The following is a 17,331-nucleotide window of genomic DNA, read 5'->3' on the forward strand; positions in this document are numbered from 1 at the left end:
AGCTCAGTGCATTTTATTAGGATTATTATTTATTAGGAGAAATTAACATTTAATTATGAAAAGGAAGGAGAATGAACCATGACGTTAAAATATTTTACAGAAGAAAATCTGAAAAGGTTTGCATGCATGTGCAGACACCTGGGCATTGTTCTTCTGAGGCTGGGGAACTTTGCCCTTTTTTCCAAAATAGCTTGTACTGTATATTATTTACAGCTGCAAAACTTTATTTTACAAGACTTGCCATAGTGTCACCATTAAATTTAGGTTTAGGCTTTGACTGGCCCATTGTAGCACATGATTATGCTTCTTCTAAATCAGTTTAGCCCTGGCTGCATGTGTATTGTCGTTGTCTTGTTAATGGGTGAACTTTTGCTCCAGGATTTCCTTGTATTTAGTTGGCTTCCATTTCCCCATCAACTTAAACAAGCTAAACTTGTCATGAGTCTTCATGACCCTCCTTGCTCTCTAATAAGCTTTAACAAACCCCTGCGGCCTTCGCAGAACAGCTGAATTTAAAGTGAGAACTCTGTTTTCAAACTGCCGTGTGCTGTGGAAAAATGTCAGGGAAATGAATACCTTGTGAAAGGAACAAACAGTGCAGGTTAACATTGCAATTAAAGACAATGATTAATTCAGCTGATTGTCCGGTTGTGTGACTGTAGTTATTGATCTATCGAAGACCGAGATGAAGACACAGATGTTTGCAGTTCCTTCCCAGGAGGAAGCAGGAGTTAATGAAAGCCATCTATCAGGGGAGATGCAGTGGGAAACAAAACTCGGTTTTCAACCTGCACAGTTGCTGCACTACAGATATACCACAGAGAATCCCTCTTCTTTTCCTCTCTTTTGCTATTTACTGTCTCTGATAGCCTTCACAGAAATATTTTCTCAATTGTAACACAAAGACAACAACTTTAAATGTCAGCAGAAAAAGCACTCATATCAGTCATAATGGCTACAGAGAAGCGGGCAGTTAAGTGGACATCCATTTTTTTTTGAGCCTCGGTTTGCCACAAGACGAGATTAGTTGGCGGTGTGGTCAGGGCCGATACAGCATTGCTCCTGATTGGTTGTCAGAGTTGTATGTAATTTGTTCTCGACTTCTTCTGACCTTTGAATGAAAATGTGCCTCATAATCAGCTGCAAACAAGCAGACGAGACAGGGAGGTTAGGTTGGTGATGCGGGGAGCAGTTTGCCGTGGTTTTCCTGGAGATAAAGGACTGCTTCACGTTACTGTCATAGTTGCACTACTGCACTGTTCATCACTTCCTGAGATTTTCACCACCTAGTCATCAGTCAGTGAAATTAATTAGCTACAGCTTTTTAGCCTGGCCCAGTGGGAAGGCGCTGACTGGAGAGGGAGAACAACTCGGCATGGCCACATTTTCTCGTTCTCGCTCCATATCGGAACATAGGCTAATGTGAAGAGGTTAACATTATCGAGAGGGTGGCACAACAGCAATTTTCTGCTCATGCAGTGTTAAATACAGGTGTCATGGCGAGTCTCATTCTTAAAGAAACTCCATGCCTTAATTAAGTCTCCTTTTACATCCTTCAAAATTGAGGGTTATTATTTCATTTTCATATCTGTTGTGACCCCTATTAGCATAATGTATTACTGAAAGAGTGGCTGCACAAGAAATATGATTAAATGCCCACTCATGTCCCTTAATGTTCAGTTTTTCCATTTACATATTTTTGTTAGATAATATTTTTAGATAACTTTCATTGAATAAAATACTAATAGGCTGCATGGACTGCCTTGTACAAGCATTGCATAATTAGAATATATTTTTTAACCTAATGCACATACAATAGCCCCCAAACTTATTGCTGTTCTCCTGATCCCTGTTAAAGAATGAATAAATAGTTAAAATTATACTGACAAATGTAAAGAAATCCAACCTTTAATTTGAATATATTTATTTAGTAGACAGGGCTTGACATGTTTAAAAATAATTTTGAAAACACAGTCGAGGTGGCACAATTTTTTGCAACATCTTTAGAGTAATTTGAGCCTGAAGACACTTTTAATTAGAAATCAAGAATTTCCTCTTTCCTTGTGGTCTAAATGTGGTGTGATACATAGATCACTTCCTCCTATGCAGTTCTCAAAATGGGGACAAACGATATTACAGACCATTCAAGGCCATGTAAGTATAACTTACTCATAATCATAGCAATAATTCTATATTTTTAAACTAATTGAACCATAAAAAGCTCAAGCCTGGATGAGGAGAAGTATGTATTTTGACACAATACATCCTACCGTCCGAACCATTCAGAGCAGCACAGGTTGGGGGAAACGTTCATTTTTCACATGCTGACTCGTCTACTTGTGACTCCACCTAACATACATATTCTACAGCCCATTATATATTAATCTGGGTGCAGAGGGTGTGCTGTGGTTTCGAAATAATGCAGCTAAACCTTCACCTTCACCTTCACAATTAGAAGGTGAAAACCTTGTTGGAGGGCACAGGCTCATAAACTCTTCAAAATACCAGGACATTTTAAATGGAAAAACTGGTGATGTTGTAACAGGTCATGACTGGGACTCTCAGCAGGATGACAGGTTATCCTGTCATCTTTTTCATTCAACCTCCTAAAGCCACCAGATTTTTATACATCTTTATCAGGAATGTCAGTATTTATGGAGAGTACATACATCCAGAAATTAATTTAACCAACAGGACAAAACAATTTTGCATTTGAAACCACATCCTGCATTCATTTATGCTCTTGCATATTGTTGTGGACAGCGTTTGCATTGCACTATACAGTCATTTCTCACAAAGCGAAATCCTTTAACAGCTTTTTCACAGTTATTTATTGCCATTGTTTCACGATACAGAAGAAGCGCAAAAGCAGGCATTCGTGCACATACACACATGCGCACATGCAAAAATTACGGTGTATTTCACAGGAAATCGACTGGGGGCCCCAAAGTGAGAAGTGAAGATGTTGTTGTAGTAAATATTGCACGATGTTTCAGAAGGCTGTTCTCAAGCACTGGTTCCAGAAAAACAACCCACACTTATGGCTCCTGCTCTCGTTTGTCCCAGTGGCAAACAGCCAAAATATCACACCAAGCACACACTCGCACTCTGGAAGCTGTGAGAATCCCATCAGCTTCCTTTCCGTTTCACCGGTGTGCTTCTCCTGCCCATTATTATTGATGATCTTTTAAACCAAAGGAGGAGAACTGAACCTTTGATCTCCTCTCTTTGAACGTCAAGTGGCTTCCTCTCTCTCTCTATCCCTCTCTGTCTTTGCCTGTCTGCCCACTCAAACTGGCACACCGCATCACACTCGAGGTACCCTCGCAATCACTCACGTGTTTGCTAACTGCAGCCCCCGACAGACACGTTTGGCTGAGACATCAGCTGCATCGGATCGGTTTAACAGAATCTGTGGCAGATCCTCTTTGTAAAGCTTGGGAAAATCCGTAGTAATCAGTTAACGTGAGGATTTCACCGCCACTAAGCTGTGGCTCCTCCACCTCGCTTCGTCTTCAGTTAACATATTAATCACCTTTTCACCCTGTTACGTCTCGCACCTCCTTCGCCTCTGTTACAACTTTCACATTCCCTTCCTTTCCTCTATAGTAAAAGGTTTAAGCAAGAGAGCTTTCAATTACAAACGTGTCACACTGATTTTAATGGAAACTTGTCATAATTTACTGTTTCTTTCTCTGGCCTGCCTTTGATAGTCCAATCACATTTTTTATGCATTTTTTTTCTATAGAAGTGGTAATAGTTTGACTAAAATGCTAGGCTTTTCCCCCCACCTAGACTCTATAAAACGATCCAGGTCTGTGTTTAATGGCTGTGAATTTTCTTCAGCTCCAAAGAGAGGCGTTGTACTGAATAAAGCACTCCCTAAGGGGTTCGGCATTTGAGGAATACTAGCAGTTTAAATTGCTGAGTGCCTTTTCAGACACTCAGTGGAATATCACCTCTTCATTTAGTTTTTAGCTCTCAGGTGGAGATGTGCTTTTATCTGCCTACATTGCTATGCTGGATTTGGAGCAACTAAACAAAGGTAGATAAAGCTGTTTGCAAGGAAAAAAAAAGATGCATGAAATTTTTGAGCATTAGAATTGGACATTTGGAAGATAAAAATACAAGAAATAATTTCAGTTATAAAAAGATCCATCTTATTTATACTTTTTAAAAATATATTTTTCCTAATTTTACAGGCTAAATGCTTAAAGAAAAAAGACAAAACAGCCGACTTATTATTTTACAGAACAAACAGACACTCAAATGTATTTATTTTCAATTATTCCACATTTATTTTTAATATTTGCAATTCCTGTATTCAGAGCCAGCTGCATTTAGCTCCTGGTGAAAGTGCATATAAAGTCTTTAAAATATATTCTTCTTCAGAAAAAGAAATTGCGTACATTTTCTCCACTGAATTAATGTATTCAAATTAATAAAGATTAGATTTTATTCCAATAAGCATGAAAGACACATAATTTACCACTTAAATAAAAAACTAAACACAGTGAGTTCAGACTGCATTACTCACCTCATAAGCATGGCCTTAGTAAGTCCCTTCTTGAACACAGTGCTCTTGAGTGTTTGCCGCTCTATTTTACAGTGGAGTACTACAAGCTGAAAGTGAAGACCTGTACAACACTGCCCCCAGGGGCTCAGTTTAACACAGCAGTCCACCTCTGCCCCTTCTTCTACAGTAGCTGGGTGAGTGGGTGGATGGAGAAACTACCAGACAGCTTGACCCAATTAAGAACAATCCTTGCCATCGCCGACTCCTTTCAGTGGGTCTTGATCTGAGAATAGAGCCCGGGAGAATAAATATCATCGGATTTCCCACACCGCTAAATATAGGCAGAAGGGATGCAGAGTGCCACTGTGTGACCAGATCAAGATCAAGCCGATCACTCGAGTAGCACGGGCCCACGCAAACATCCAGGAGCAGGGCCAGAAGTTGTTTGTCATGTGCCGGGGTGACTCAATTTTGGTAAAAGCAAAAGAAAAGACCACTCTAAGGTGTTTTTTATATTCTTTGTAAAGGTTCCCTTCCAAGATGGGCTGGGTGAGGGAATTCAGGTGAAGAATCAGTGTTGTAACTACTGGTTTAATAAAAATTTGTGGTGGAACTTGGCTGCAATTACGTAATTGGTTTTTAATCAAAAACTATAACATAATAATCAAACTGTTTAAATTCAAATACCCTTTTTGCTGCGTAATTATTTAATAAATTGGCATAGGAGACTGTTATGACAGGTTATGACTTAGTAATTACTTGGTAAGAGAAAAATGTTTTCTAGTGCAAGAACAAAATGAATTGATGACTAATTTGTGACACAAGCTAATACTGGACTTCTAAACAAAATACACAAATTATTACTAAAATGAAAAAATTTACTTTGTCCTATTCTTAAATCTGGGTGAATGATATCACTTACATACATAGACATTTGAGAAGTCAGGAGGCTCTACGGGGGGAGGTTAGGATGATGACCGTAAACGAGACTGTCCCACCCTGGATAAGTTCGTGTTGGATATGTTAGGTTGGAGAGGGGTGTAGGGGTTTCCACTGACACAAGATCCACTTGTGTCAGAGAGAAAAGTAGGACAGTAGGACGCTGTCTTGTGTGAGCTAAACTGAGATCTAGAGACTTTTCATGGAGATATTTCAGTGTTTGTACAACACGCTCCACAGCATGTGGGACTTCTGGATCCGACTCTGTAAGTAAAGCTCTAGTGCTGTTTGTTTCTGAGGACGGCATCAGGACCGGGAATTGAAAAGAGAAGCATTCACAGGAAGCAAGGATGGTCATTTCAGAATAAGAGCATGGTTTAATCGAATAATTTTAAAAAAGAAAAGTTAAGTATGTCCAAAATCCATTGAAAATTGTGAAATCTTAATTCTACTTGTTAAAGAAAACTATTTAACGGCCACATTGGTGGCACAAGTTGAACTTGTCCAAACGGTACTGAGATATACTTTTAAAATTGGGTTCATGATTTCTAATTACCTCACATGTTTTGAGGTATAGACACCAACACCCTTCTCATTCTCATGGTTTCTGATTAGTCATCCTTCATTTCAAAATGTATTTGTCTTTACAAAGCAATTAATTTAGAGGTCACTAAATTAAGTGCTATTTGAAAACAGTGTAATTTATTTTGTTATGTTTCTAAAGATATTTTTAACACAAAGTTTCAGTCTAGTAGTAGTTATCTTACTCTACAGACACACAGTGTGCCTTTTCAAAAAAATATTCATACCCATAATCATCTCTGCGTTTTCTCACACTACAGTCCCAAACCTAATTGTTTTTTTCACATTTGTATGTGATAGACCAGTACAAACTACTGTAGCATTTAATTGTAAGGTGGAGTGTACATATATCTCTTAAATTGTGGTGTGCGTATTTAGTATTTCAAAATATGCTTTTTTTCACTGTGCATGAATACGCAAGGGCAACATTTCCACTTTAGATCACTAAATACTGTTTCTGTGTGGATGTGGAAATTTTTTTTTTTAAATCTTCCCCTGTGGACAAGACCTTAAGTATGTCTAGCAGACCATTAATAAGAGATGTAAGCAAGATCTGTAACTGGTGGAGCTGCTGAAATCCACCTTCCAGGTGGGAGAATCTATAGAAATAAATGTCTTGCTCCATGTAGATGTGGTCTTTATAAAGGAATGACAGGGGAAAAAACATTGTAAGAAAGACTTCTCATTTATTGTAATGCATGGCATCCAGAAAAAAACATGCAGAAAAAAGACTGGTCAGATGAGAGCAAAATAAGACTTTTTGGCCAACATTATGTGTGATGGAAAACTAACAACCTGAATGCACCGTCTATGAGGTGACACGTGGTGGTGGTAGCATCGTTCTGTGGAGATATTGTACCACAGCACTGACAGGAAAGCTGGTCAGAGTTTATCTGAAGGTAGCTGGAGGAAAATCTTGAATAAAATGCTTGTTGAAAGCTGCTGCAAAAGACTTGAGTCTGGGGTGGAGGTTCACCTTCCAGCACGACTACAGGAAACACACAACCAGAGCTTCAATGGAATGGCTGAGGTCAAAGCAAGTCCATTTGTTTGAATGGGTTATTCAAAGTCCAGACTTAAATTCAATGAAGAATCTGTAGCAGGACTAAACATTGATGCATTGATCATTTTTCTTCCAATGGACTAGTTTAGTTTGCATTTTGTGAACACATAAAATCTATTTAAAAATACACAGAGGTTTCTGTTGTTGGATAATATGTTCAAGTGGTATAAATACATTTGAAAGACACTGTAAGTGGACTGTGGTTTACAGCAATGAGGCCTTTATAAACTTTCAGGATCTTTCCATTCTCTTTTCCCTCCAAAATGGACTCCGTATGAGCATGTGGCCACGTCAGAGCATGTGGTCGCTGGGAGCTTCCAACTGGAAGCTTCCAGCTCTGGATTTATTTTGGGACGTATTTCAGACATGGGGCGGGCTGACAGGTGATGGAGGAAGGCATGGTGATACTGTATCACAACATGAGCCTCTGCATGGTCTGGATATTTAGGTCACACTAAAGTCCCCTCTGGAATTTGGCTTCACAGGGGTTCATCTCAGAGTTCTGTGCTGCTTAGAGAAGAAAGATGCTGCACCCTAAATGCTTTCAGGGGGAAAAGATAAGTGGTGCCACTTACCGGTCCAAGGCCTGCGAGGGTCGATAGGGAACCTCTGACACCCTACTGCCTGACAGATGAGCAGTCTGTGGCCCCATGTTTCTGTTCAAGCATCTGCGTTTAAATGAGTCAGGGAGACGCTTGCCAAGCTGAGCTGCTTGCTTGCTCACCTACCATCTTTCAGAAGTCTATTTTAAGAAGAGGTTGAAAAACCCAGCTGAGCACAACATGTCATGGATACACACAAACACGTATTCAGCACATGGGCATGTTCATCCAACTAGGCCATGGTCATGAGGGATTATACTACTATTGTGCCAATAGGAACCGTATGAGTTTAAGAAGACAGAGTTGTTGCCCTGTAGATACATAAAAAAATTAAAAAATGTAATTTTAATTTACAAAATTAATTTGTAAATACTGGCAACAATGCTAGGATTTATTTATTTTTGTTGTACTATTATTAAATTATTCTGTATACTGTTATCATTTTACTCAGGGAAACTGATAGTTTGCATCTGTCTTAAAGTAAAAGGAGTTACAATTTCTGATCATTACCCTAAAGCTTCAACTTAAACATATGTTTAGACTTAATGTTTAAACTTATGGTGCTGGACAATGTTTTTAGATCTCAGCCCTGTTGAGTCACTTTTCAGTGACTGAACCTCAGACAGGAAGACCCCAAAATAAACTGCAACTAAAGGCCATTGTGGTAAAAGCAATGCATAACAAAACATAAATACTCAGCATCTGGTCATAACCAGGCAGTCAGCATTCAAACATAGTATTTCATTTTCAATCTTTCTTTTTTGTCCAGATACATTTGAGCTTCTAAAATGAAGGAAATGTATATAGCAATGGTCCTAATTTCTAACATTTGTACATCACTATTTGGTTTGATGTCCAAAGCCAAACCTTGTCATTGTCCAAATATTTAAGGACCCGACTGTAATGGCTTATAAAATGCTCAGAGCAGGAAAAAGGCAGAGACTCTGAGCTTTTGAGGATGCAAAAAACAGTATTAAAAATCTGTTGCATTTTAAAATCTCTTTAGTTGAGTCTGATTTCTTAAATACGTTTGCTGTTGAATTTAATAAGTATCAGTTTGTCACCACTAGAGGGAGGTGCATTCCTAACTATTTGTGTTGCATCCCTGCAAGAGACATCTGTATATGGAGAAATACATAACTTTTTTTTTTTTTTTCTGCAAGCACTCTCAGATATCATCTTCTAGGCCCAGATTCTGTATCGACATAATTATAGTGTGTTTACATAAGAGATGGATTCTGAGATACAGCGTGAGCATTGTTGGATATTAAAGCCCTGAGTCATGACTGACATTCATGCTTCACTTGATGTATATGTGCCTCCAAGTCATGAAGATTAAGCTGCTTTTTGTGAGGATGTTGCATTTTGAGCTCTGTCAGCCTCCCGTACTCCTTGGTTACACACAAACACATTTTAGGTTTCTTTGTTTCCTCCTCTGCTCTTTAATTACAGGGCCAGTCAAAGCTCAGATTTAACTGTGTGTGTCTTTGCATGCAAACTACAGGTGCGTGTGAGCAGATCAAAGTCTCCATCTTCTAAGAGGGAATTTATATTCAAAGAGGAATATAAATTAAACACCACTCTCTCTCTCTGTCTGTCATCCATTTCTTGGATTCTCTCTCCTCTGGTCTCCTTTACACACCTGCATATAATGCTGTCATTCCCAATGCTTTGAAGGAGAAAGTAGGTGTGTTTGACAGGAAACAAGGGCCGAGTCGAGGCATGTGGGGACGCACTGTGCTCATGCACTGCTTGCATGTGAAATAAAATAGAAAGAGAGAGAAAAAAGATAAAGACGGCTCGTCTAAGTCGTGGCTGGCAGCTGTACTCGCTTTGGAGCATGTGTGTGTTGGAGGGTGTGTGCGCACATGGGATGTGTCAAAGTGTTTGTGTGTGGCTTCTTGGTTCGCAGCTGCGGGATCAAGCCCGAACTGGGAGCTGGATGTGGGTAAACTGTGATTTGGCTATCTCTTTTCCTGGAGGAGATAAATCCTTACCATGCTGGTGTGTCAGCCACTCGGTAATTACTTCGTCCTGTCACGGCTGTCTGAGAATGCGAGCCAGTGGGAACTTGCACTGTCGCTCTTTCACTGACACAAAGAAGAAAACAAAAAAGTCAAAAAGCACTCAGCGTTTCTTTCAAACAGCTCATTGTCAACATATAATGTTAACTGCTATATAAATAGAGCCAAATGATATGTGTGAATGTTTTTTTTTTCTTTTACTTTTACATCTGAAGTCTTGTGTAGGTGTTGAGATAAACTGTTCTTTTATATTTGTCAGTGCCTGTCAAATGATTCTATTCAAATTAAGGGTCTTATTCTGCAGGTTTAGAAGTCAATAAACTTTGGAAGTGACAGATAATTAAGCGCTTATCTTAATGCTACCTTCCTTTTTTTACTGCGACTGACAAAGTCAGTGCTTGTCTGAGACATTAATTTTTGTCTCCAGGCAGGAATAGAACATAGAAAAGAAAAAAAAAAGTAGAATCTAGTTCTCTGTCATCTTAAGTGATGTTGTCTTCCACAGAATAACAGGCTAAAAGATGTGGAGACAGAACCAAGAAGCGAGCCCAACTGGCATAAAATAACTTTTTTTAAATATTAATATTTTTATTCATTGTGACTATTTAATTGTTCACCATCTGATCTTTAAAGTTCCAACAATCTTAATTATGCTTTCACTGTTTTCTGGCATGGGGACATACTGTATCAAAAGGAGGCCTTCCTCCTTTTGAATTTCCTTTTATTTTCTCTCTCTCTCATCTAAACTTAGATTTCAGTCATACTTAGAAATTCCAGATAGCCATAAGACCATTGAGTTTAGCTTTTAGAGAAAGAGAGATGTTGATTATTTCGTAATAAAATTAGGAATTTAATTAGCTAAATATATTCTACATGCTCTTTTTCAGCTCCCATCATAATTTCTCTTTACGCTAGTTTAGAGTTGTTTTGTTTTAGTTACTAACATTGCTATTCTGACATTAAATACATTTTTATAATATCCCTCACATCTATATCTGTAAAAGGTGCAACCAGGACTAAGTGATTTAGTAGAACTTTCCCATTTAAATAAATATATCATAGGTTTGATAAAGATTTTAAATAAATGTATATAAACCTAATGATCCATAGATTGTAAGACATTATTAAATCTCTTCTTTTATGCAGCACAATATAAACATGAGATATGAAATAAGATGCCATGTACCAGACAATTACATTTAGAGAAATCAATTGTCCTCAAGATGTCTGACTTTAGCAACTGAAACTAAATTGTCTTTTGTTCTTCTTGTACCTTGAAGATTATTTGGTGCTAAAATGTTTTTTTGAAGTAAATCAGGATTTTTATCAGATTCTTCACTAGATGTCACCATTGTCACACCTGTGTGTAAACTTGCTGCTATTAAAGCTTGTGTAATCTGATTCAGCTTAAGTGAATACGGCCCCTGTAAAGTGTGACATGATGTGATCTCAAGTAACCTTTCAGGAAAAGCTTTGTCTTTTTGTGACCTGAAATATTGCCCGTAACCTGCCTGAGCACGCTCGTGAGCAGAATAAAAGGTAAAAGGATAAATCAGAAGGACTTTAAGCTTTTCTTTTCAGTCGCTGCGGGGTGTTTATGTTTACTTACGACTTAATTGGTCCTGGCTTGTTAGGGGTCTTTGGAATGCTTTGATTATAGCCATTCAGGGAGGAAGAGTGGCGTTTGGATATCTTTTGACACAGGAAGCGCAAAGCATGAGAGTGTCATTCATGCTTCTCCTGCTGCTCTCAGTTCAAAAACAAAAAAAAATTTAGGAGAGGGGGCGCAAAGAGGTGGAGGAGGAGGTGGTGACGGCAAACAGCAAAAGAATGGCTGCTGCTGTGCACACCCCTGCTGTCAGCACACATGCAGTTATTTCCAGTTGAAAGTAAAGCGAGGATTACACCCACCCTCCCAGGTTTGGAAAAGAAGTAAATGGGCCGACTGGTGCATCAGGTGTGTGGTGGGTCTGCTCTGTCCCACTCCTCCTGTTTCCTGCCCATGTTTTGGCATCAGAAAGAGCAAAGGAAAAAGCAAAGCCCCGAAAGGATTTCCTCACTGTTGACTGTGGATGATCCCTGTGGCTCCTGCATGCTGAAGCTGGGCAGGGCAGGGCCTGCAAACCTAAAGCCCCAGGGAATGAAAAACATGAGGGAACGGGTTGTATAGTCAGGCTTCATGCAGGGGAGGACAAACATGTTTCTGTTCAGCGCTGCGTTTTTTGCAGAATATTGAATGTTTTGAAACTCTGCTTGACAGCTAAATGGTGTGGTTACCGAGTTCATGTTGCTTTCAGAGCAGAATCTGTCGGAGTAGCTCGGTGGAATGGTGCACGGCTGTAAGTGGGTGGTTTGGGCTGCGCAGTGTGGGAGGCCAGGCCCCAGTGCAAATTAAAGACTTCTCTGTGAAAGTCCCAGACTCGGCTACAGTAATATGACTGAGCAAGAAGTCTGTGTGCGAGCGGCGGCCAGCGGGGGAAGAGACCCTGCCCCTCCCTACCCCATGCTTTTTTTTCTTCTTCTTTTTTTTCCTTTTTTTTTAACCAGTCATTAAAAATAAGCCACAAACTCAACCCTGATACGTACTGAGAGACAGAAAAAGAGAGAAAGAATGCATCCCCTCTTTCTCCTCCCTTTCTTAACGCTTTGCTGCTTCACTAACCAAGTAAAACAGGAGGACGAGGGGGAGTTTGGTTCAAGATTTTTAAGACATGCTCTCAGTCCCCTCCTCCATGTAAAGAGAAGCAGGAGGGGTTTTTTTTCTTTTTCTCTCTTCTGCAGAGGGAGAGAGAAATGAATGGGGAAAGGAATGCCGGAGACAAACGACAGCTCTCGGCAGGAGAGTGGGAATGCTGGGGAAGCCATTGTTCCCCAGTCCTCAGTCAGATTATGCAGGTAGTGAATGTAAATACGCAGGAAGCGAGAAGGGAAGATTGGTGTGAAAAGTCACACCTCAGACAGACAGACCCAGGACTGATGTATCAGCTCAGTAATTCATATTTTTCCAGAAAAATATGCTTTTTATGCATTGCACATTCCTCCAAACTAACATACCCAGCCAAGACTTACAGCTGCCATCTGATCCCTTCTCCTCCTCCTTCTCTCTGTCCTCCTCCTCCTTCAACAGGATGTATAGGGTCACAGGGTCAGGACTGGAAACCACGAAAAACTTTATGCACCAGCGTTGCCTGGTTCTTGTTCTAAATCCCCTCCACTCCCCCACCTCTTTTCTACCTCCTGCCTTTTTTTGTTGTCTCCCTCATTTTCCTCTTCCTCTCTCTCCTAACCATCCAAACTCCCATCGCCTCCTCTCTCATAGAAGGCCTGACGTTTGGTTTTGGGCTCAGATGGCTTAAGTGTGCCTCTGGCAGTGGATTAGGCTGCTAGTGTCTCCTCTCTCCCCCTCCAGCCTCGCTCCATGTGCAAGTGGTCAGGACAAAGAACGTCAAACAGGGGGAGAGAGGGAAAGGAATGCAACAGGGGAAAAAAATAAAAACAGGCACCAACACTGATGTTTTACTGCATTCCTCAAGAAGTAAACTCGGCGCACTTGCAAAAGCAACCGTCCTCTTTTTGAAATTTTAAAGCACAAGTTTTACTTTTCTTCTTTTGTTGTGAGTCCCTAGAGAGATTGCAGCAGAAGGCTGAAAGAAGTGAACTTTTGACCACATTCTGCTGCATTTATATGTAAATAACAGCTGCAGTGAGCGCAGCAATCTTTCATGTAATGACACGACATCGGCATTGTGTTTAGGCCCTTAAGGCTGATTCCTTTGCGCCGTTTACGTGTGGTTTATTTCAGAGGTTTGTGCTAATTTTGGGGTTTCTTTTCCTACACTTTGCTACAAAACTTTTTAGGATTTATAACTGGTGAACAGTAGACAAGACAAGCTTGTACAAGATATTGGGTAATGAGTTAGAGACTGATATTTTAGCAATATTGTGATGGAAAACAGAAGAATTGAAACGGCACAAGGTGGTTGATGTGTAAGCAAAATATTACAAAAATATTTGTAAAATATTTAATTGTCTTGAAGAGGTTGAAAGTACTTTCGTAATGTTATTCAAATTATTATTCATAAATATTTTTGTGACACATTAAATTTAAGACCTATTTCAGTGATTTAAAACAAATTGAACTGCAGATGTGCAGCTCCTTCTTTCAATAAAAATAGTTAACTAAACAAAATAATTGTTCTCTGAAAAGTGATTCAGTAGACACAGTTGAAACCCTTTTTTGATTTGTGGAGACAAAACAAAAGCTAAACAAACGCTCCAAAAAATTGGCTGACCACAAAAATGTCATTCTTAATTTTTCGCAAAATATCGCTAGTTTCATCTTATTCTGGCGAGTTAAACATTTCACATCTCCTGTAAGCTGGATGCATTGATTATTTAGAACCCTTATAAAGAATCTGTCCTTTTCTAGCCCAGAGAACTCCAAAGCACTTTACACTACATTCAGTCATTCTCGCACACATTCACACACTGATGGTGGTATGCTACAGTGTAGCCACAGCTGCCTTGGGACAGTTTGACAGAAATGAGGTTGCCTCTGACCACTACAAGCAGGCAAGGTGGATGAAGGATTTTGCCCAAGAACATAATGACCAAGACAGAAGAAGCGGGGGTTGGAACTGACAACTTAGCACTTACAGGACAAACTCTTGCTGCCGCCGCCACTGACATATTCCTACTCAGAGACTTAAAAGTCCTTATAGCTTCTTCATTGCTTTTTCTAACCAAGTATGGATGGTCAACTCTACAAGTGGTCTTTCTCAACTGACAATGTCAACACAACAGAGCAGATTTAATGGAACACAACTTCTTAATTTTTTACTTCAAGATAAGAGTCTCAAACATACTAGCCAGCAACTTAATCATAACATAACCATCAGCTCCTATAAGCACACAAGCAGCAGATTTCATGATGATGAAAATAATAGTGGTGTTTTAATCTTTTGAGATCTTGTGACATCCCTAGTGGACAGTGATGTATGGCCACAGCTGTGTTTGCTAATTCAAGATAGTGAGGAGTGGTTAGTGTTCTGGTTATTTTTACTTTTCTACTTTACTCTAATTGTAAAGTAGAAAAGTTTGTTTTTCGTTTTTTTGTTGTTGATTTTTTTTGGGTGGGGGGTCAAAAGAAGCCCCCCCAAAACAAACTGTGTTCATCAAAACTGACTTGCCGTTAACTAGTTACATATTCAGAAACCTTTTTTAGCCTCAGTCACAAATCCAGTTTTGTTTAATGACTGACTGATTTCTTCCAGCTACATGATTTTGCCCTCAGCTATGCTGGACTCCTTACAGTTGCCACTGGAATTGCTGCCGACACATCTGATGTGTCACTCAGCACAGTGAGACAGTCATGCTTTTAAAGTATCAGTCAGTCAGTGAGCAATGCTTTGGGAAATGAGACTAGTGAAAGCATGCGTGAGATGTGTGGGTGTGTTAGCTTTAGTGTTTTGGCTAAACCTCAAGTTTATGCCCCACAAGGCTGCTGGAATGTACATGAGCTGAAGGAAACAGCACGGCCAACTAACCCCTTTGTCCCATTCTCTTTTTGTCTCTACTTTTTCTCACTTTCTTTCTCCCCTTTAAATGGTGACTATGCTCTCTCTTTTCTCTCTCCATGTCTGAGTCCCCTGAAGCCAGGTCTTTTGAACAGTAAAAGAAGACTGATGTGTCTCTGCACATAGTTATGGGCTAGTCAGGGAAAAGCTGTTGCCAAGGAGGAGTGAAGAACAATGCGAAGTGGCCTGGAGCTGTGACAGAGCAGGTCTACTATGTGAAAACCCCTTCATGGAGTGAGATCTAGCCAGAGAAATTGGCAGAGAATCACCACTGGAAACATGTAGTCTCCACTGCTGCTTAATTCACTTGTACTGATATCTGGGATCAGATGTTCTGGATTTTGCTAATGGGAACCACTTATGCTAAAGTTAACCTGATATTTTCTTGCAAATGCCAAATGTTTGGAAAACTTTGCAAGAACAAACACTTAGTGTAAGTCATATTCAAAAAATATTATATTGAATAATATTTGGCCCTTCTGATGACACTAACGTTATCTATTTCCAGTGGAGATTCATGTGTAGTAAAACACTGTTACCTTCATGAAGGAAAAGTCTCTATGACAGTATTTAGAGTGCTCCAGATTTTTAGAGTTACATCAAAGATTTAACTACAGAGTTCATCTTTTCTTTTGCCAGTGGTACTGTTTTTAGAACAACTTGCAGTAAAGTAATGCTAATTTTAAAGACTATCAAACAATCATCTGCATACATCATATTTACATAAACTAATAAAACTTAGACATTGCACTAAAGTCAAACTGAAAACAATTTGATTCAAAGTGTGTAAAATTCAAATTATCACTATACTTGGCGCGGAGAGCCTCAAGCCATTAAAGAAGCATGGGGGTAACAAGGCTTTTAGTTTGAACTTGGGTCATAGGAAAGTAGGTTAAGTGAAGTGAATCTGTTGCTTAACACCACACAGTTGGCTCCCATATTTAGTGGCAGCCGACAGTTGTAAACACACTCTTATCTTAGAGATTGAATAGCTTGGCGGGGCAGTTGACCGTTGTTGACACAGGTTTGTGTCAGAAAGGGCAGCCCAGCTTTGTTGATATCATTGCCAGTCAGATGACACTGCACTTACATACAAACCAAAGCTTTGCAGTGTTATGCAAGCTGTAGTTTATCTCAAAGAAGGAAAAAAGTGCAAAAGTTAGCACAGGATGTTTATAACTTCCTCCCCAACCAACGCTCACACATGCTAAATATACTCCCTTTTAAAAGGCCCTCTCAGACTGCCACCTTCCCCTCATGCTCACACATGCACATAGGCGCACACAGTGAGCTATTGTGTCTGAGATCTCAGGCATCTGGAGAGCAGAAACCCTCTACTGTGACCTCTGACCTCTGCAGGCTAAGAGTTGCAGACTGACATGAGGCTTTCAGAGGGACTTTCAGGTGGCTCAGAGAGCTGTCAGTAGGTTCTTTTAAAGGGGCTATTGTATACAGCATTTAGAGAGGCTTTTTCTGTGCTTGTGAATTAAAGACATAAAACTCCTTTTAAAAAAATTTGAAAACCCTCTAATTTGAGTGCATTTTTTTAGTCTGGGAAAACTAATCATACATTAACAGGTACTTGTTTAGAAAAAAATGGTGGTACTGGATAACATTATTATATGACAAATGTAGCTGAATATATTTTTTTAGTATATATTTTACTTTTGTAACTATTTTACTTTTGGTAATTGTTTTACTTTTCTAATCCCTGATCTGGTTTTTCCTTGATTTATAAGTATGACATGACATAGAAGCCCACCATTCAAAATAGGAAAGACAGGAGAACTTGCCATTCAAGTAATTTAGATGTGTGTTGACATCAGAAAATGGCTAAAACAAAATAGCCACTCACCTGTAGAATTTTCTTACAGGTGAGTAAGTCCTCTTTACTTGCCTTAGGAGGTAAAGAGGACTTAAATGTACCTTATCAGCACTGACAGCAGGGTAGTATTGTATGGGGAAAAAAGTCTGTTTCCTGATTTTTGAAGATCAGCACACATCTTCCTAACTTGAATGGCATGTTCAT

At 39.5% G+C, this 17,331-nt stretch overlaps 1 protein-coding gene across 4 annotated transcripts in view; it reads left to right on the forward strand.

Annotated features, from left to right (window-relative positions):
* Window positions 1-17,331, forward strand: part of dlgap1 (DLG associated protein 1) — a 102,673-nt gene that overhangs the window by 67,034 nt on the left and 18,308 nt on the right. The gene's annotated exons all lie outside the window — the stretch shown is intronic.

The sequence above is a fragment of the Xiphophorus maculatus genome, chromosome 21, assembly GCF_002775205.1.
Source record: "Xiphophorus maculatus strain JP 163 A chromosome 21, X_maculatus-5.0-male, whole genome shotgun sequence".
Lineage (NCBI taxonomy): Eukaryota > Metazoa > Chordata > Actinopteri > Cyprinodontiformes > Poeciliidae > Xiphophorus > Xiphophorus maculatus.